The sequence below is a fragment of the Paroedura picta genome, chromosome 3 (genome assembly GCF_049243985.1).
Source record: "Paroedura picta isolate Pp20150507F chromosome 3, Ppicta_v3.0, whole genome shotgun sequence".
Taxonomy (NCBI): domain Eukaryota; kingdom Metazoa; phylum Chordata; class Lepidosauria; order Squamata; family Gekkonidae; genus Paroedura; species Paroedura picta.
In genome coordinates, this window is record NC_135371.1 from 160,453,466 (window position 1) to 160,474,221 (window position 20,756).

Genomic DNA, 20,756 nt, shown 5'->3' on the forward strand with positions numbered 1-20,756 from the left:
CTCCACAAAAGTGTCAGCCCAGTGTGCTGCAGCAGTGAAAAGGTCAAATCCTGTGCTGTGGATTATTAGGAAAGGGAATGAAAATAACACAGCCAGTATCATAATGACCTTTATAAATCTGTGGTGAGGCTGCATTTGGAATCTTGAGCTCAGTTCTGGTCACAGGACATGGCATATCTGGGAAAAGTACAGAGGAGGGCAAGCCAAGAACATTAGGGGGTTGATACACCTTCCCTATGAGGAGGGGCTGGCCAGTCTGAGACTTTTTAGTTTAGAAAACAGACAACTAAGAGGGGACTCTGCGTATTGCTTAAAAGGTACAATCTTGATGTATTAAAAGTGACCAGCCGTTTGTCACTTACAGCAGGGGTAGTCAACCTGTGGTCCTCCAAATGTCCGTGGACTACAATTTCCATGAACCCTTGCCAGTTAATGCTGGCAGGGGCTCATGGGAATTGTAGTCCATGGATATCTGGAGGACCACAGGTTGACTACCCCTGACTTACAGCAATGGGGTATGCGTTTCGGGGCAGTCTGTGGCATTACGCATGGAATGAATGAATGTTTGTTTGCTCGTTTATATCCTGCACCTTCACCCAAAGGTCCTCAGGGTGGCTCAAAACAAGACAGAATGAAATAATCTTAAATAGATTTTTAAAAAACATTTCAAGCATAACCTCCTCCTTCCCCCCACCCTCCCTCACACCCTGGCAGGACAGCACACAGAGGAAACTAGGGGCTTTTTGCACGCCTTCAAAATCGCACAATGGTTGCTAATTGAAAACGCTATTTGCCATAACGCACGACGTCGTCAACAATCTGCCACACACCTGAAACCAATCTGCAAAAAGCGCTTCCTTGTAGCGCTTTCAGGGAAATCCCCAAAAGTGGATTCACCCTCCGGAAAGCGATACACTCCTGCAACCAATCTGCAACACTAGCGAAAAAGACCTGTGCGTTAACATTGTTGCGGTTTCTACAAAGTCCCTCCCCCTGGCTCTCTTCTCTGATCTTCCGGCGAAGCGATCGCCATTTTTTTTTCTCCGAGCGAGCGGGGATAAACGCACCAGCGAGCCTCTTTCTGTTTAGAGGCTTCCCTGGCTTCAGTCCTTCCCCTTTAGTCACTAAGCACAAACCACAGAAAAGCCCGTTTGCTGATGTATTTTCCCATTAATTTTTACACATTCATTCAGCCGAAAATCGGGCCCGTGAGAGGGGGGGGGATTTTTTTTTTCCACTCGGAGGCAGCGTGGCAACGATCAAACAATCAAACGACAGCTCAAACACATTAGGCAGCTGGATGGGTCTCTCCGTAGCAACGAATCTACACAGATTTGTTACAATGGGTCTGTTTTTTTTAAAAAAAAAACCTTTCTTAAAGGGAAAGGGGCTGTTTGGGAGCATGCTAACGGCTGCCCATTGGCTGCTTGACGGCCAGGGGCGGGACGAGCTCGGCAATAGCGCTTCCTTTCTAGCGATTTCTGCCGAGACCGGAAGCCTGTGGGAAACGCTACAAAACGCAACTGGATTCCACTACAAAGGCAGGTATGCATAACGACGAATTCCACTATTTTAAATGGCGATTTTTCATTCAGTGACCAATTTGCTACAAAGATCCCGGTGCGTAAAGCCCCTAGATATCAAAGGCCTAGGTGAAGAGGTGTGTTTTTACCAGGTGGCGAAAACAATGTAATCAAAGTGCCAGGTGATTACCAAAGGGAGGTTATTCCACAGCCTGGGGGCCACCACAGGAAAGACCCTGAATTATGTACCTTTGGATTATATATACTTAAGACAAACAGCAATAGTCATATATCATTATGATGTTGTAATAGTAGTAGTAGTAGTAGTAGTAGTAGTAGTAGTAGTAGTAGCAGCAGCAGCAGCAGTAGTAGCAGTAGTAGCAGCAGCAGCAACTGCAGAAGTCATGACTGCAGGGACAGTATGGTGCGCCCAAGCCAGACGCCCCTTATCCCACTATGTATCAATATTAATTCAATAGTGTAACATAAAATACAGTCCAGCTCCCTTAAGGTGTTTTGAAACCACTTTTTGCAAGGGAAACAAGAGGAGAGAGGCAACGGAAGGACCATTTCAAGAGCCAAGCAGAGAATCAAAAGTCTCTGGGTGACGAACGCAGCACAGGCATATCAAACCAAGACCTTAAGGAGCAATTGTGGGATTCCCAAACGAAGGGGGGAGGGGCGTCTCCCCAGAATCAGCTCCCCAGAGCAGGTCTAGAACCCAGCCATGGTCGCGACGGTCATTCTGTGACATCCTGTAACTGCCGGACTTTCCAAGCACCAGTTCACAGCTTCTTTTAGACGGCATTAAATATAATACAAGACGGCAGAATGTTTTAGTGCATGCTGGGAATACGCGTGCGGGTTGTGTTTCCCCCCCCCCTCCGCTGTAGCTGTGAAGTCCGCTCACGGGGTTTACAAGACTGTCGGCCAGCCTCCTCTTAACATCTGCCCTCGTCCCCTGTTCCTTCTTTTTTTATAAGCACGGGGCTTTTAAAAACAGTCTTGTCTTCAATTTGATCCTAAAGGGGGGTGGGGAGTCCATCCTCCCCCCCCCCCCAACTTGCATTTTGTGTACGAAGCAAACTCTTGAAGCCAACTCTTTTCAATCATCGTCCCTCATCATTTGTAGGCTACAGGGCTTGGGAAAGGGTTGATTTGCACATTCCTCGTGTGATTTATGTCCTTTGCGCGGAAGGCCTAGTGGGGCACCAAGCGCACATGCACGGGCTGTCTCTCCGCCAGAGACAGGCCCCTCCTCCCGCTCCGCTCTTCAGAAACCGATGTATCGTGCTACAGCCTCAGAAACTCTGACCCACCAAGCTCCAACTGCAAGCCAGGGAACTGTAATTACCTAACCTGTAATCAAGACACTGAACATTTAGAAATAATGAGAGCTTTTCATGCCTGGGATAATCTCATGGGCCACTGACGTGCAGAGTTGGGTGAGACCCATATAACACACATACATCCAAATCTACCGCATCATCTTATCCCTCGAGGCAATGTACAATTTTCTCTCGTGTCGGAGAAGGGACCGACAGAACTATGCAGTCACGACTCCTGCGTGAAGGCTGTCCCCCACCCTCCAAGGAAATGTGGAAGAGGGACCATGGGATATTAGCTACCCTCCCCCCAATGCATAAGAGGAGATAGCCAAGAAGGCATTTGCAAAGAAAACCATCCCAGCCCAAACATGCTTAAGGACTACAGGGTTTTTACACCATCGCTTTCAGCTTGATCATGCAAGCTTTTCCTATTTGTTTGTTTGTTCGTTCAATTTCTATCCCACCACATTCCGTAGACTTTAGAAAGAGGTTGGCCTGTTTACAGACCAACCTGGCCTTGTGGAACCAACTTTCCCTAGCAGGTTGGGAGTGATTTGGCCCAGGAGAGGAGAGCAGAGGAACTGCAGCTGCAGCCTTCCCTCCCAGGCTGTTTTCCTGCCGACGCTGGGCCCCTATTTGTCCTGCTAGCTGTCCCCGAGGGGACGCAACCTGACTGGTTGGGGAAATACCTGAAGATTTTGGAGGCGGGGCCTGGAGGAGAGCAAGGTCTGCAGGAGGGCGGGACCTCAGCAGGGTACAATGCCATAGAGGGGGGAATAGATTTCTCCAGGGGAACCAATCTCTGTCTTCTGGGGAGCAGCTGCAATGAGGTGTCCAGCTCATCCCTGGAGGTTGGCACCTACTGGCTGGTGTCAGAAAGCTCTGGGTTCAACTTAGCCATGACTTTGAGCCAAGCACTTTCTGTCAGTCTAAGAATCCCACAGGAATGCTGTAAGGAGAAAATGGAGGGGATATTTCCTTTCCTTCTCCCCCCATCCCTTAATCTCTCTGACTCTCAAGTTCCTCTGAGTTCTTTGCAGAAGCCGGATAAAAACAGGGTCGGTTTATCCATGTAGCACATATGGCAAGTGCCAAGGGCCCTGTGATACCAGAGGGCCCACACTGTGCCTTCCCCCCCCCCATGGATCGGGGTCACAATCTCTCTCCTCCCCCCTTTTCACACTTTAAGGAGATTTGGAGTGACACCGCTTTACACCCTGAATAAATCTTTGTTGGTAAAGTTGCTATTGGATTCAAGTTTTGTTTTGCTACTTCAGACCAACGTGGCTACCCACTTGAATCTACCCGTTTCCACTGGGGGGGGGGCTCTGCCTCCAGTCTAGTTGCTACTGCAGCAATTATACTCTGCTACAGCCCCCCAAATCCTTGAACTGGCTCTGGTGCTATGGGCCTGCAAATCCTTAGACTACTCCTGTATACGTGGTCTGGGCCCAGTGTACCTGAGGGATTGCCTCTCTGCCTACACCCCTCAAAGAGCCTTATGCTCCACTACCTCCAACTGTCTGATGATCCCTGGCCCCAAGGAAGCTCGCTTGGCCTCAACCAGGGCCAGAGCTTTCTCCATCCTGGCCCCCACCTGGCAGAACGAGCTCCCAGAGGAGATCAGGGCCCTGACGGAACTTGAACAGTTCCACAGGGCATGCAAAAGGGAGTACCAGGCATTTGGTTGAGATTGACCTGAACCACCACTTCCCGTCACCGCCCCCCCCCCCCGAGCTTCCCTCCTACAGCCATCACTTCAGACTTAACTGGGCCCACTGGGCCCTCAGTGACTTATTGTTCTCCCCAGTGTTCTACATAATGTTGTTATTGTTACAACTGTATTATTATAAACTGGGTTATTTGTATTGTTCCTGGCCTATTCTGCACACAGTAGATAATGCACTTTCAATGCACTTTAGAAGTCGATTTTCCTGTTTCGCACAGGAAAACCCAGCTGTCAAAGCATTATCCTATGTGTGCAGAATGGGCCCCTGTTTGACATAAACCTCCCTGAGCCTTCGTGGAGGGCAGTATATGAATGAATGAATGAATGAATGAATGAATGAATGAATGAATGAATGAATGAATGAATGAATGAATGAATGAATGAATGAATGAATGAATGAATGAATAACTTACATGGTGGTGGAAAGGGCTATGAAGTTGCAGACAACTTGTGGCAACCCCATAAGGCAGAGATTCTCCCAACCAAGCACTAGCCAGGGCTGACCCTATTTGGCTTCCAAGTTCTAACAAACCTGGGTTAGTCTGGACGTCCAGATCCGGGCCAAAGATGTGTGAATTGTCTTCCACTCACTGCAACTGAGCACCAGTCTGATCCCCTCTGAAAGAGAATTTGTGATGTGCCAGAGGCCACAAATCATGGCGACTATCTGGTTTTATCATTCATCTCTAAGTTCACCAAAAAATCAATACAGTTAGTGTCCACTGTTTAAAAATACCTTTGCCCAGCTAAACAACGTTAGGGGATTGAGGGGACAAGTGGTTCTTATAGGCTGCCAGTAAAGTGTTTACCAGAATGGCTGGCGATTTATTAAAAAGAAGAAGGGGGGGGGGTTGTTGTGGGAGATCAGGGGGCGGAACAGAGACCATACCAAAGAGCAATGAAAGGGAACTTGCCAGCTTTCCGCTTCCTCTGATTGAGCTGTTTTTCTCGACAATAATTGTGGGTTCCTTCCTCCTTGTAACTTTCTTTTGATGCAGTTGCAAGCATTTATGGCTCTGAAATCTTGCCTGAAATGTTGCAATACCTAGCGTATAAAAAGAAAGGAATAGCAGTTGTCACCCTGTTTTGCATTTTCAGTGCTGACTTTTGTCCTTTGGCTAGATCTTCTGTATGGCTGAAAGAAGAATTAGGAGTCCAGACAAAATGATGGCATGGCAGAAGAAGGAACATTTTTATTTAGGAATGATAAATCTGTTTAATACAGTTTACCATGCTTTCATTTTTTACTGAATATTGGTTTTAAAAGTTGTGAACCGTCCCAAGCCCATTACTGTATTACTAGTGTAATAATAAAAATAATAGGTGAAATGGCTCCCTTCTTCCATTAGGTAACAGACACACTAATCCCTATGTCTACATTATCTACCAGCATCGTAGAGTGGTTAAGAGCGGCTGCTTCTGATCTGGCAAGCCGGGTTTGATTCTGCACTCCTCCACATGCAGCCAGCTGGGTGATCTTGGGCTTGTCACAGCCCTGATAGTGCTGTTCTGACCAAGCAGTTCTGTCAGAACTCTCTCAGCCTCACCTACCTCACAGGGTGTCTGTTGTGGGGAGAGGAAGGGAAGGTGATTGTAAGCCACTTGGAGACTCCTTCAGTCAGTGAATTTGTTGTTGTTAGGTGCGAAGTCGTGTCCGACCCATCGCGACCCCATGGACAATGATCCTCCAGGCTTTCCTGTCTTCCACCATTCCCCGGAGTCCATTTAAATTTGCACCAATTACTTCAGTGACTCCATCCAGCCACCTCATTCTCTGTCATCCCCTTCTTCTTTTTCCCTCAATCGCTCCCAGCATTAGGCTCTTCTCCAGGGAGTCCTTCCTTCTCATGAGGTGGCCAAAGTATTTGAGTTTCATCTTCAGGATCTGCCTTCTAAGGAGCAGTCCGGGCTGATCTCCTCTAGGACTGACCGGTTTGTTCGCCTTGCAGTCCAAGGGACTCGCAAGAGTCTTCTCCAGCACCAGAGTTCAAAAGCCTCAATTCTTTGATGCTCGGCCTTCCTTATGGTCCAACTTTCGCAGTCATACATTGCAACTGGGAAGACCATAGCCTTGACTAGACATACTTTCGTTGGCAGGGTGATGCCTCTGCTTTTTAGGATGCTGTCTAGATTTGCCATAGCTTTCCTCCCCAGGAGCAAGCCTCTTTTAATTTCTTTGCTGCAGTCCCCATCTGCAGTGATCTTGCCCAGGAAAATAAAATCTGTCTCTACCTCCATCAGTGAATAGTGGGGTATATAAACCAACTCTTCTTCTTCTTCTGTTTAGATCCTTGGCTTTCCAAGCAACTAATATTTTGGAAATCAATTCAGCCCTCCAGGATCTTTAAACACGTAGTTTTCTTCTTAACAGTCACCAGGAACCAGCAGAATACTTCTGGAGTCCATCTGTACTACTGCTACACATGAGAAATGCTGCTTCTCCTCTTGCCCAAGAAAGCACGAGATGTGAAAAATGAGATCTGACTGTACTGCAAAGTCCATTTCTAGCCCTTGGCACACAGCTCTGGCAATGTACAGAACAGTCCTCCTTGCTCTATAGTAACCAATTCAGGTAAAGAAGGTGCTTAAGACATGTGCTGAGGCTATATGCAAATTCATACTAATTCATCCAGAACAGTGTGATGTGGAAGAGCTACTGTTCATGATCAATAATGATTGTGAGACAACAATTCTTCCAGTACATTAAATGCACACTGAAACATTTATCCTCTGGTCACTGTGTGGAAATGCAAGGATTGGGTGGCAGAGCCAAGTTAGCCTTGGGTCGACTGGAGAGGAAGCCCAGCCTGGCTGCTTGCAACATCCCAGTCTTCTTAATTCAATAAGTCAATGAGAAGAAGCAGCCCATGGAAAGAGGATAAACCTGGGGGGGGGGGAGCTGTTCTTCTTCTTCTTCTTCTTCAAGAAGAAGAAGAAGAAGAAGAAGAAGAATTGGTTCATATATGCCACTTTTCTCTACCCAAAGGAGTCTCAAAATGGCTTACATTCATTCAACTTCCCTTGCCTGTCCCCAGACACCCCGTGAGGGAGGTAAGGTTGAAAGAGCCCTCATATTACTGAAGAAGGTTGGTTCTCATATGCCACTTTTCTCTACCTGAAGGAGTCTCAAAGCAGCTTACATTCGCCTTCCCTTTCCTCTCCCCACAACAAACACCCTGTGAGTGAGGGGAGGCTGAGAGAACCCTGATATTCCTGCTCAGTCAGAACAGCTTTATCAGTGCTGTGGCGAGCCCAAGGTCACCCAACTGGCTGCATGTGGGGGTGCATGGAATCAAACCTGACTTGCCAGATTAACAATCCACACTCCCAAACACTACATCAAGCTGGCAGTTTGGTAAAGTCCTTCACACACAAACCCCAAAATAAATATTTGAAGGATTGTGGGGTTTTGTTATGATTTTTACTTTATATTGTAAACCGCCACAAGACAGCTGTCGCCATGAGTGGCAGTATATTTATTTATATAGATTTTATACCGCCCTTCCCTAAGGCTCTGGGCAGTTTACATAAAACACTGAAGAACATTTACATAGAACAATATCAATATAACAAATAAAAATAACGTCTCAACTAGGACAGCATTCCAACAAAAAGTCTTTTCGGAAATTCAGAAACAACAAGGTAAAGCAACAGACGAAAGCATAACAGCTAGATATGAGTCCAGGAGTGCATTAGAGGCCAATAAGATTTGCAAGCTATAAGCCAGGTTTTTTCAAACATTGAACCCAAAACATTGAGCCCACAAAATACATTTTCAGGCTTCAAGGACCACTGGAATTGATGACAGCTGGTCACACCTCCCTACCACACCCCCGGAAGTGACATAATCATCTGCACCTTTTACCCTCCTTTTATTCCTTCTCCTCGCCTTTACTTCTACTACGGTAGTTCCACCTCATGTAGGCCAGAAAGGAAGGCAGAAGCTAAGAAGGCAACCCAGACCCCGCACACAACTCCACAACTGACTCCTCCCCTTGATTTTAACACCCACGGTCAACTCACCAAGCCCTCCAGGTGGAGGTGAACAGTTTCCTTGGTTGTGGCCAAGTTCATTAAGGCAGGAGGGGAAAAACCATGGACTCTGCTGGTGCTCCTACAGCCCTGCAGGGGACCCCTGATTGGGAATCCCTGGTAGAAGCTTCCTCTGTCAATGCTGATGAAGAGGGGAGCACTGATTCTTGAAAGTTCATACTGTCCAAAACCTTGTCTTTTAAGGTGCCACTGGACTCCTTTTTATTTATTTATTGTATGGCATGTGTGTTGAGTAGCCAGGAGAGAGCCTAAGGTTGTCTGGTACCCAGCCAAGTGATGTTCGGGGGGGGGTTCCCATTGCGTGCCTCCGTGTCATGACATTAGTGTTCCTTGGCGGTCTCCCATCCAATTACTAGCCAGGGTCAACCCTGCTTAGCTTTTGACATCTGACAAGATCCAACTTGCATGGGTCATCCAGGGTTATTAGACTGTAATCCAGCTGTTCTGCAGCTGCCCTCTGAGGAAAGTTGGGGCAAAGAAGAACTAAGAGAAGGGATACCAAACTCAAGAAATAAAGGTCTTGGAGAGTTATAAAGCCAGTGGAAATGATTGAAGGAGGAGATTAGAGAAGTAATTTTAGCAAGTCGACTCAGACATAAATCCCTGCTCTTATGGAAGCGTCCTTATGATTGCACTGAAAATTCCCATTTGCCTTTAGGATTATCCCTGCCTAAAAGGGACTCACACTGAGCCAAGAGGTGTAAGTGGGGTCAGGAAAAAAGGGCCAGTGTATAGAACCGATCCCTAGGAAGAAAGGCTAAGGCACTTGGGAATGTTCAACCAAGAGAAGAGGAGGTTGAGATGATTGCTCTCTTTAACATCACTTAGAGCAGGGATAGTCAACTTGTGGTTCTTCAGATGTTCATGGAGTACAATTCCCACGAGCCCCTGCCAGCAATCGCTGGCAGGGACTCATGGGAATTGTAGTCATGAACATCTGGAGGACCACAGGTTTACTAGCCCTGACTTAGAGGAGGGTAGGGAAAGGTTCCTGTTGGCAGCAGAGGATAGGACTTGTGGTAATGGGTTTAAAGTATGTGGAGAACAATATCTGCTAGAGATCATGGACAGTCAGTCTTCAAGCGGTGGCTGGACAGATGCTTCTCCTCAATGCTTTAGGCTGATTCTGCACTGAGCAGGGGGTGGGACGAGATGGCCTGTCTGGCCCCGTCTGACTCTAGGATTCTATGACTCCTGGATGCTTTAGGCTGATCCTGCATTGAGTAGAGGGTTGGGCTGGATGGCCTGTATGGCCCCTTCCAGCTCTATGATTCTGTGATTCTAGAACACTATGAACTGTCAAGATAACCTGGGATCAGGAGGAGCAGCAGAAGGGGCATGCTGCTGAGCGGATGGCAGAGCCCTTTGCGTGAAGTGACGGCAACCTTTCAAAGGTTGGCCGTCTTGGCATTTAGTGGGGCTGGGAGAATGCTCTTTACCTTGGTGTTGTAGTAATGTGAGGTGAAACCCAGGAGGAACATCCAAGACATTTACAGGCAGTATTGAAGGAGATCCCGGAAGTCAGATGAACCATCAATCCAAATAAATGTGTCTGAGCCAGAAATTAAATCTCTCTATTCAGGTCTTGGGAGAGGGATTAATAAATCTGCAGACTAGGGTGAAGGACACGGAGTTATGCCCAAGACCTGAACCCCCCCCCCAAAGAAAAGTATGATTTTTCTTAGTGAGGGAGAGGCAGGAGCCTACAGATATGATATTCCCACCCCAACAGCAAAAGTCTGTACAGAACTGATTAAGGCTAAGATGAATAATACTGTGTAGTTGAAAATGCGAAGGGGTGAGTACTTAGACTCCTATAAATCAGGGATCCTCAACCTGTGGTCCTCCAGATGTTCATGGACTACAATTCCCACGAGCCCCTGCCAGCGTTTGCTGGCAGGGGCTCATGGGAATTGTAGTCCATGAACATCTGGAGGACCACAGGTTGAGGATCCCTGCTATAAATGACCTCTGTCCGTATTCCATTACAGTGTCCAGATATTGAGAAAGGTTTTCTACCCAGTAAAACGTCCTGTGTACAGCTTGTTTCTGGGCTTTGCGTGGGACCGGTGCAGCTGCTTGGCCTCTCCAAAGGATAAGGCAGGGAGGAATGATCTCCTTCATCTTGGAAACAGGACCCGTCGAATCTAAGAAGCCTCCTCCCGAAGCCCGAGGGGGGAGGGCTTCCTCTGCAGGCTGCCTTGAGCCCCGGAGGCAGTGGCACCAGCACAGGTGAGGACAGGCAGAAGCTACATCCGTCCCTTTTACCTGCATCAGTGGCCTACCTATTTGGGCAGTGCTGCTTGGGCCGCGAACCAGCCCTGCATCGTGAAGGTGTTAGCCTGATTCAATGGGTTCTGTCCCTTTGTCAACCCAGAATGAAACTTTGCTGATCTTAAACTCAAACTTTGTCCTGTTGCCTTTAAGGCCAACAAAGATTTATTCATATTCTTCTTTATTCTTAAAGGTGCTACTGGACTCTGATTTTATTGTGCTACTTCAGACCCACACGGCTACTCATTTGAATTTGTCCTGTTGCATGAGACCAATACCGCTCCCACCTGGAACTACCATCATCTTTTCGTTTTTCGTTTTTTGAACGCAAAGAGGAAGACCCAGCAGGAGATGGATGGACTCAGCCAAGGAAGCCTCCAGTTTGCCAGACCTGAACAAGGCTGTTAATTACAGGACCATTTGGAGGACATGAAGGCATTGGGTCGCCATAGGTTGGAAGTGACTTGACAGCACTGAATATGCCTACGATGTCATCTGGCACATTGTAAGAATTTGGAGAAGAAAGGGAAAACAAAAGGGCAAAAGCTCCTGCAACATCAACAGTAGCCGTGCCCCTTTCAGCTGACTTTAATTCACTTTGGCTGCAGTCCCGCCCTTATTAAAGCGAACGGCCATCTCACTAAATGGAATGGAGCACGTTTTGGCTCTTTGCTTTGAACACTCAGGCCATCCCTTGTGACTCTGCAGTTTGTTAGTTTTGCTGCTTACGGAGCCAGCCACGGGGTCAGCAGAGTTCCCTCTTGGTCCCGAAAGTGTGCAGTCGGGTTTTCTGAGTCAGCCCTCCGAACTGCAAAGTCACAAAGAATGGGGGAAGGAAGTTGGCGGTTCTTTGACAGAGGTTTTATGTGACAGGCGAAGTTTTTAATGAAATGTTTTGTGTGATGTTAACATTCACAGGCCCTTTCGGAGGGTGGGGATTGCATGCCTCTTCCTCGTGGTCTTCAAACATGAAAATGTCCCTCTTGAATATTTTGACGTTTAAAGGCTTTGGCAGCTCTGTCTCCACCACCTCAGCCACTTGAAGTTCACACTGTCTCAGGAGGGCCTGCAGCTTGGTGGAGGAGTCTCTGCTTTACATGGAGAAGGACCAGGGTTTGAACCCCAGCATCTCCAATTATTGTTGTTGTTATTATTTTTCAATTTATTCCCCACCACTCCCTAACTGGCTCGTGGCGGGTTACAATGTCTTATAAAATTCCCATTAAAACTCCCATTAAAAGACATCAAAAGAACCCAACATGGCGGAAAACTCACTCCCAACCCCTACTACTAGAGGTGTGGAAAAGGAGGTCTACTACTCAAACCCTGGGGGGAGGGGGTATCGATCTACCTCACCAACCCCAGCCTCATCCACAGACCTGGTGGAAGAACTGCATTTTGCAGGCCTTGCAGTATGCTGAAAGATCCTGCAGGGCCCACAGCTCACCCGGGAGCTCGTTCCACCAGGTAGGGGCCAGGACCGAAAAGGCCCTGGCCCTGGTTGAGGCTATGCGCGCTTCCCTGGGGCCGGGAATGACCAGTAAGTTTTCACCCGTAGAGCGTAAGGCCCTGCAGGGGGCATAGGCCAATAGGCAGTCCCTCAGGTATGTGGATCCCAACCTCTGTAAGGCCTTAAATTTATTCCTTAAATTAAAAGGAATAGGGTGTCGGTGATGGGAAAGACCTCTGTCTGAGACCGTGAAGGAGGGTTTCCCAACCGCAGTACAGTACTGTGAGGACCGTGAGCCGGCTGTCTCTGGCTCTGAGCAAAGGAGGAGGAAATGATTTTTAAATTTAAAAAAAAATCCTACCCTTATTTGGGCTGCTTGACCAATAATGGAGGATATGGGAAGTGGAGGGGAGAGGAAGGGCCCCGGCCATTTAAACCTTTGCTGCCTCAGGTCAAAAGGTTGAAAAAGACTGCCCTGAAGAGCTCCTGCCAGTTAGAGTCGGCGATACTAACCCTGATGGCCTGAGTCAAAGGCAGTGGTCCCCAACCTGTGGGCTGCGGCCCGGTGCCGGGCCGCGAAAGCCTTGGCGCTGGGCTGCGGCTCTCTCTCCCTGCCCCCCCCCCGCAGTAAAAAACTTCCCAGGCCACAAGCTTGCGGCCCGGGGAGCTTCTTACTGCGGGAGGGGGGGAGACGGAATCAGGGCCGCACCCGCGCATCGCGCATGCGTGGCCAGGCCGCGCATGCGCACACGCGCCATACGTGGCCAAAATCACGCATGCGTGAAAGTGCCGCACATGCATGATTTCGGCCACGCATGCACGATTTTGCCTGCTCATGGCGCATGCGCGGCATGCGCGGCCCGGCAGTTGCCCTGCCGGTCCCCAGCCTCAAAAATGTTGGGGACCACTGGTCTAAGGTGTGTACCTGTGTCTTCTCCAAAGCCTCTCTTGTTTCTCTTTTGCTGCACCTTACGCCTGGGACTACTTCTGCCAACATTTCACTCTGAATCCGCCTTTTCCCTGAAAGATGAGTCATTGTCTTGCAGTGGAAGTCAGACTGGGCATGTATAACTGGAATGACATCCTTCCCTTTTTCGACCTTCTCACCCTCCCTTCTATCCCATTCTAGACTGTAGGCTCCTTGGGGAAGAGACCTTGCACTCCACATTAGTGGCTCTGCGATGATCGTGGTGATGATTATCTTTTAATATGTTTGAAGAAGGGAAAGGGCATCTCTTTTAATGCTGAATATTGATGCCGCGTCCAACTCATTTCCACAGCAGGTACCTTCGGGCCTCATGAATATGCGCTCTTTGGGAATTTATGAATGCATAAAAGAGTCGTCTCTTTGTGTCTTCCTTAGCTGCTGTCGAAATGAGCATTTGACTTTAGTAGACAGGTGCAAAACGATGTGCAGGGATTCGAGAATGGAATGCATATTCTTGTGGGTGTTCATGAGAGACTGTGAAGGTGCATGAATAATGCGTAGGAGAGAATGACTTGCTATTACGCACTGCGTAAGCATTGTCTACTGTTGTGCCTGGGAATGGGATAAGTCTTCCAGGCATGCTTCTCACCCCCAGACATTTCTTTAACGCATGCACCAGCCATTGGGTGGTTGCCATTTCAAATAAATGGGATTAATCCAATAGCTATCGTACCCTCTGTATGTTTCCTCCACAGCTATGGGAAATATTGCAGCTTGATCCTTTTCCATTTTGCCCGATAATATCTGGAAACCTATGGGTCATGTGGAAGGATTCTTTTCATAGAATCATGGAGTAGGAAGGGACCTCCGGGGTCATCTAGTCCAGGGGGTAGTCAACCTGTAGTCCTCCAGATGTTCATGGACTACAATTCCCATGGACAACTGGAAGACCACAGGTTGACTACCCCTGATCTAGTCCAACAATGCAGAAACTCACAACTACCTGCCCACCCACAGTGACCCCAGTTCCATGCCTAGATGATTCTCCCCCCCCCCAAAAAAAATAACTAGAATCTCTGGCCAGTCTTGCCTGGAGGAAATTTGCCTTCCAACCCCAAAGTGGCAACCAGCATGCAAGAAAGGACCACGAGAGCCAACAGGTGACACAAGCCTTCCTGCCCACCCACTCACAATCTGCTCCTTATCACTGAGCATCACTCCAACAAGGCATGGAGACAGAGCCAGTGTGGAAAGAAGTATGACTGGGGTTTCTTGTTGGAGTCCAGGGGCATCCAAATGCTCTTGGGATTTTTCAGCCATATTCTGGTTTATGGTCTTCAGGCCGGTGGGTCTAACATCTATGCTCTACAGCAGGGGTATTCAACCCGTGGTCCTCCAGATGCGTTTGCTGGCAGGGGCTCATGGGAATTGTAGTACATGGACATCTGGAGGACCACAGGTTGACTACCCCTGCTCTACAGAAACCAAGGGGTCTCTTCCAGACAAAAGTGCTCTGTTCCAGCAATGCCCGCATTTCCCCTAGGGTACCCAATTAAGCAATCAGTCTACAAATGTACTCATATGGCAAACTACCTACGATTTCGCTATTTCATAACGTGCCCGCCACACCCATGACATTGATCAGTTAACACATAAAATTGCATAATACTTTGAACAGTGTTATGTGGTAATTGATAATACTAAAGTTGATAATAAAAGATTTTATGACATGTTCCCTTCCCTATAAAGGCACCTTTCCATCTCTGCATCCTCTTACCCCTTCTCCATGTTTCTCCCATACACACTTACTTATGCGCACAAACACTTTGTCTCTTAACCAGCCTATATGAGACCCATCATATGTTTGAGCCACTAGATGAAGTTCGACCACACATGTAGAAGAAGAAGAAGAAGAAGAGTTGGTTCTTATATGCCACTTTTCTCTACCTGAAGGAGGCTCAAAGCAGCTTACAGTCGCCTTCCCTTTCCTCTCCCCACAACAGACACCCTGTGAGGTGGGTGAGGCTGAGGAGCACCATAACAATTCCAGGATTCCAAGACCATAACAATAACAATTTTTATAGCCTGCCCTACCCAGCTGGCTCAGGGCAGGTAAGGGAAAATATCCAATATAATAAAATGCTCATAATTGGAACATCCGCCTATTAGGAGGACCCTGGGAGAGTTTCAAGGCCATGGAGGGCAAGGGGCGTTTGCCAGGCCTGCCACCGCCTGACCACCCCACCCTCGACCCCCTCGGAGATCTCCCGCCCAAGTACTGGCCCCTGCCCACCCTATCTCAGCTTCCGACGCCTGCCCAGTTGGGCCATCCAGGTCGGGGTGGGCTGGGGGGGTGGGGTCACCCTGTGACCAGCCAGGTCTTCCAGGCCCTGCGACAGAGAGAAAAGGTTCCAGGAATTGAGCTCAGTCTCCCTGCTGTCCTATTGACGAGCATCCAGCGCAGGGGTCTGGGGGCTGGAGGAGGGCTCTCCCCCTCCCCCCCCCCCAGCCCGACGGCTCCGAGGCGGCATTCCTGGGCAGGCCTTTTCAAAGGAGCCATTTGAAGCTGTCTGGAAGGTCGCTGACGTCACCGGCCTCATTCTCCGCCGAACCGCGGCAGCCAGGCGACACCGCCCCCCCTCCATCCCCCCCCCCCCCGGCTGGTCTGCCGCTTCCCGGCATCTGCAACTTTTTATGGCTCCGACTTTGAATCGCGCCGCTTTGTATCTCGGGGGGCTTCAGAAGCCAAGGAGGGCTGCATTGACAGCGGCGACCGTAAAGCGGATTTATGGCTGGGCTGATGAGAGATTGATTTTTTTTTACATATAAAAAAGAGGGAGGGGGGACCCAGTTGCGCCCCCCCCCAAAAAAAAGGCTCCACCCCAAGGGTCGTTAATTTAAAGCATGGCATTAATTCCTTTCGACATAATGTGAAACTCCCGGAGCCCCAGACGAAATAGGTGACTTTTCTGGACTCCGCCCGAAACGCCATTTTATTTATTATTTTAAACCTCTCCCCCCCCCCCCCCGGAAGGTGAAGCATGGTAACATACACATTCGGACTGGGGAAGGGCGCAGGGAGCCCCGCGTCTGGTTCCAGCTATCAAGGATGGGGCCCGCCTATGAAAAAAGAAGTGGGGGTGGCGGGAAGTTGCCCGTCCCAGGAGCAAAGACTCGGGGTGCCTCAGCCATCCAAGCCATCCAGGGGTTGGGGAATACGAAGGCATCCGTCCCCCTTCGGATCCGGCACAAATCGATGAATGAATGAATGAATGAATGAATGAATGAATGAATGAATGAATGAATGAATGAATGAATGAATGAATGAATGGAGGGAGGGAGGGAGGGAGGGAGGGAGCTTTGCAAATTCCCGACTGGGCTTTCCCAGTTCTCGGGCTTGTTGGAGGGCCATGCAGAAACTCCACCGTGTGTTTTTGGCCTCCTGCGCCCCGTGGCCCTTCCGACGGGCACCTTTTCGGGTCTGAAACCAGCCCTGCTCCCTGCGCCCCCTCTTGGAGGCGCCGCGGGCGCAGCTCAGGACCCCATAGCCAAGGAGCCACCGAATCAGCCTTGGACCCATCAGCTTGCCGTTTGGTGGCCCAGACGAGAGAAGAACCTGAACTCAAGAGAACGTCGGAGCAGCCCGGCTGGGTCATCCCAGGGGTCCATCTTGGACAGCAGCATCCCGTTCCATCTGCAGGATCTCCCCTGGGATTTCCCCACGAGCACGAGGATCCAGAGGGCTGCAGCCCTTGGGCCGCTGGAACGAGCAGCCTTCGAAGGACCCGAAGAGACAGAAGGTCCTCCTGGGAACACCTAAAGCAGGGGTAGTCAAACTGCGGCCCTCCAGATGTCCATGAACTACAATTCCCATCAGCCCCTGCCAGCGTTCGCTGGCAGGGGCTGATGGGAATTGTAGTCCATGGACATCTGGAGGGCCGCAATTTGACTACCCCTGACCTAAAGAATCAGCATAGGGCAATTTCCGTCGCGGTGCCACTTCTGCATCCCTTCCTTGACATCTCACTGTCTCCTAATACCCGGTGGTGGTGGAAAGCACCTCCAGTCGTAACCGGTCGGGGGCGAACCCCCTCCCCGGGGTTTCCGAGGCAAGAGATGGGCAGACTCTCCTCTCTTGGTGGTCGCTCATCCAAGGATTAGCAAGAGCAGGCGCTGCTTAGCTTCGCCCATAGGAGGAGAGCAGGCTAGCCTGCACCATCTCGACCTTCTTGTTCATTTTATTTATTTATATTTATATACCGCCCTCCCCTGAGGCTCAGTGCGGTTGAGAGACCATACAGCCAGGGGGAAGGCAGCAGGTGAGTGCCCGCGGGGTCTAGTGGTCTAGCCACCGACTCTAATCGAGAACCGGGTTTGAGTCCCCCCTGAACCTGAGTGAGTCCCAGTTCTCTTAGAGCTGTTCTCGCAGCGTAGTTTCCCATGAGCTCTCTCAACCCCACCTACCTCACTGGATGTGTGTTGCAGGGAGAGAAGGGAAAGGTGCTTGGAAGCCACTTCGGGACTCCTTCGAGTAATGAAAAGAAACCAACTCTTCTTCTTATTCTTCTTCAGATTGGAAGAAAACTGATAAATGAACCCTTCAGATTGGAAGAAAACTGATAAATGAAAAGGAGGGTCTAGGAGGCTGGTTGTCACATAGAATCATCGGAGAATTGGAAGGGACCATACAGGCCATCTAGTCCAACCCCCTGCTCAACGCAGGATCAGCCCAAAGCATCCTAAAGCATCCAAGAAAAGTGTGTATCCAGCCTTTGCTTGAAGACTGCCAGTGAGGGGGAGCTCACCACACCCTTAGGCAGCCTATTCCACGTAGACACCCACACCCGTATTCGCGGGCGAAAACATCCTTTATCCCCGTCTTGTGGGAATGTGTGTGCCCGCGCACCTTGGATAAAACTTTGTGGGCCTTAAAGGTGCCGCTGGACTCAAAACTTGGTTCCCAAACGCACGGGTTGCTTTTCCGATGGAAGCAGCCCAGTTTTTTTCGCCAGAGCTGTGAAGAGGACCAAGGATGGACTTGCATTGCTCTTGCAGCCTGCTGTCAAAGGACTCCTGCATAAGCCCAGGAGAAGAGAAGGAACGCTCCTTCCCCCTGCCAGGCTTTGAAGACTTGCAAGTGACCGCAAGGCTGCGGTGACTGGCCAGGATGAATCACATCGAGGTCACCACAGACAGAAGGTTTAGATCACATCACAAACTTTTTTTTAAAGGGCTCAATTCCCAATTCGTCTGCAAGTCCCATTTGCATTGTTCAAGTCTTTCCGGTTAAATCTTCATTGGAGAACCAGTGACTCTGTGAAGATTCAAGGGGGTGGCAGGTGACAGTGGATGAGCGATAGGGTTGTTGTGGATGTCCTGCATCGTGCAGGGGGTTGGACTAGATGACCCAGGAGGTCCCTTCCAGCTCTATGATTCTATGATTCTATATGGCCGGCCAGCCTTCTCTCAGCCTGGCAAGAATGTGTGGTCAGGCAAGGCACAGTTTTCTAGAGTCTGAGATCTATATATACTTATATATATAAAGTAAATTTAAAGGTAGGATTCTTGCATTCATAGTTCTATAGAATTTTAAATGTGTACTTTTGTAGATTTTTAAACCGTGTGTTTTAACTAGGCATGTTCGGTGTGTTGTAACCTGCCCTGAGCCACACGAGAAGAGTGAAAGAGAAAAAGAAGAGGAGTTGGATTTATACCCCGCTTTTTTCTACAAGAAGGAGTCTTAAAGGGGCTCTTGCCTTGGAAACCCCACATGGTCGATTAAAACTCGATTAAAACAAAAACATCCTCCCGTATCATCCCAGAGCATTTCAGAAGTCGTGCCCCTCCAGGATGACAGAAGCTCCTCCAGGTTGCCAATTCCGAGGAGTATACACAGGTAGCTGCTATAGGTTCAGCCCCATAACACACGGATTAAAAATACGGGACATCGCGTTTGCAAGGCGCATACACAGATCTGGGCTGCGGAGAAATCCGTCCACTTCCGGATCTGAGGGCATGGCTAGGCAACCTCTCATCTGAGGATCGGAGTCGATGGATGGATTGTCCCCGAGGGCGCCTTTGCACCCGCACCTTATCAGCAGAACAAGCACGTGTGAACAAGCCCTTCGGACATTCGTGTGCTGCGAAACAAACGGTCTTCTTTAAGATTCCCGGCAAGGTTGTTTTAGACGACAAGTCAAACCTTATCCCCGTTGGTTTCCAGACGGCTTTACTTCCAAGTAAGAGAGCGAAGGACGGGGGACCCTAAAGAGCACAGTCGCCCCCCAAAACAACAACACCGGCCCGTAGGAGCATCTGAAATGCTTTACAGACATAAAAATAAATCACCGGCTCTCAGTCTAGGACTCAAGTTTGTCCCTTCGGTCGCATGTCAGTTCAGGCAGGGTTCCTGCCCCCCCCCCGGTTCTCGAATCGAGCACTGCTAGCGCATAGTAGAACCCCCCCCCCTTGCTTCATATAGCGCACACACTGGGCCACTTTTACCCCTGGTCAACCGCCTACTACTGGACAGATACTCCCCCTGGATAGCCCAAGCTAGCCTGATTTCTTCAGATCCCAGAAGCCCTGGCCAGTGTCTGGGTGGGAGACCACCAAGGGTTGTGTCCGGGGTGGGGCAAAGGCTAGCCCACGGGGGTCACCCTAACACAGCTGTGATTGGATGGCACATTCACCAGCCCACCGAAACAGCGCCACTATTTAATCCACAAAGGTGCTGCTGGACTCTGGTCTCGTTCGGTTACTTCAGACCAACGGGGCCACCCACTTGAAAGCATCTCACTATTCGTACAATTCGTGTACTGTAGTATACTGCACTGTACCGTAGGATGCTGCGCTATACTATGCTGTTTCTTCTTTGATTATACGGCGACAGAGATGCGCAGAAGCGCTTTACAAAGCGACAGCAAGATCCCTGCCGGAGGAGCTGACAGTGGAAATCGAGCGAGGGATGTAGGAGGCAACAGAGGAAGGGGAGAGGAAGGGTTAACCTGCATTGAGACCCCCTCCCAAGGATGAGTAGCATTTACCCACCCCGCCCCCGCCCAAGCTAACCTTTCAGGGAAAGATCCCTTTAGGGGATCCAGTTGATTCCAGGTCAGGGAAATGAGTTTCCAGCCTTGGGCGCAGTAGGGCTACTCTGCCAGCCTCCAGCCGCTTTCTTTTGCTGCTTTTCCCCCGGCAAGGGGCTTGACCGGAACAGACCAGACATGACGTCACATGCCTGCCTGGAAACGGCTGTGACGTCACAGTCCCCACCTGGGAGCGATGGTCCCATGTCCTGTAGGTTTTTTTTTTTTTTTAAGGCTTTTCTGCGAAAGCTTCCCAGGCATCATCGGGCCAGGAGCGGGAGCGAGGGAGAGCCTGCCAAGACTTTTCGCCCCCCCCCCTTTTCCTGGCAAGGATCCTGGCTCCTTTCACAATTGCCTGAGAGGCAGAAATGGAGCAAGTGAAA

General features: G+C 49.5%; 1 long non-coding RNA gene across 1 annotated transcript in view; it reads right to left on the reverse strand.

Moving 5' to 3' along the window:
• Window positions 1-20,491, reverse strand: part of LOC143831374 (uncharacterized) — a 53,463-nt gene extending 32,972 nt beyond the window's left edge. Inside the window, exons 1-2 of the long non-coding RNA XR_013228860.1 lie at window positions 20,357-20,491; window positions 5,495-5,625 (exon numbers count right to left, since the gene is read on the reverse strand). This is a non-coding gene — a long non-coding RNA (uncharacterized LOC143831374). The remainder of the gene's footprint in view (window positions 1-5,494; window positions 5,626-20,356) is intronic.
• Window positions 20,492-20,756: the final 265 nt, after the last annotated feature.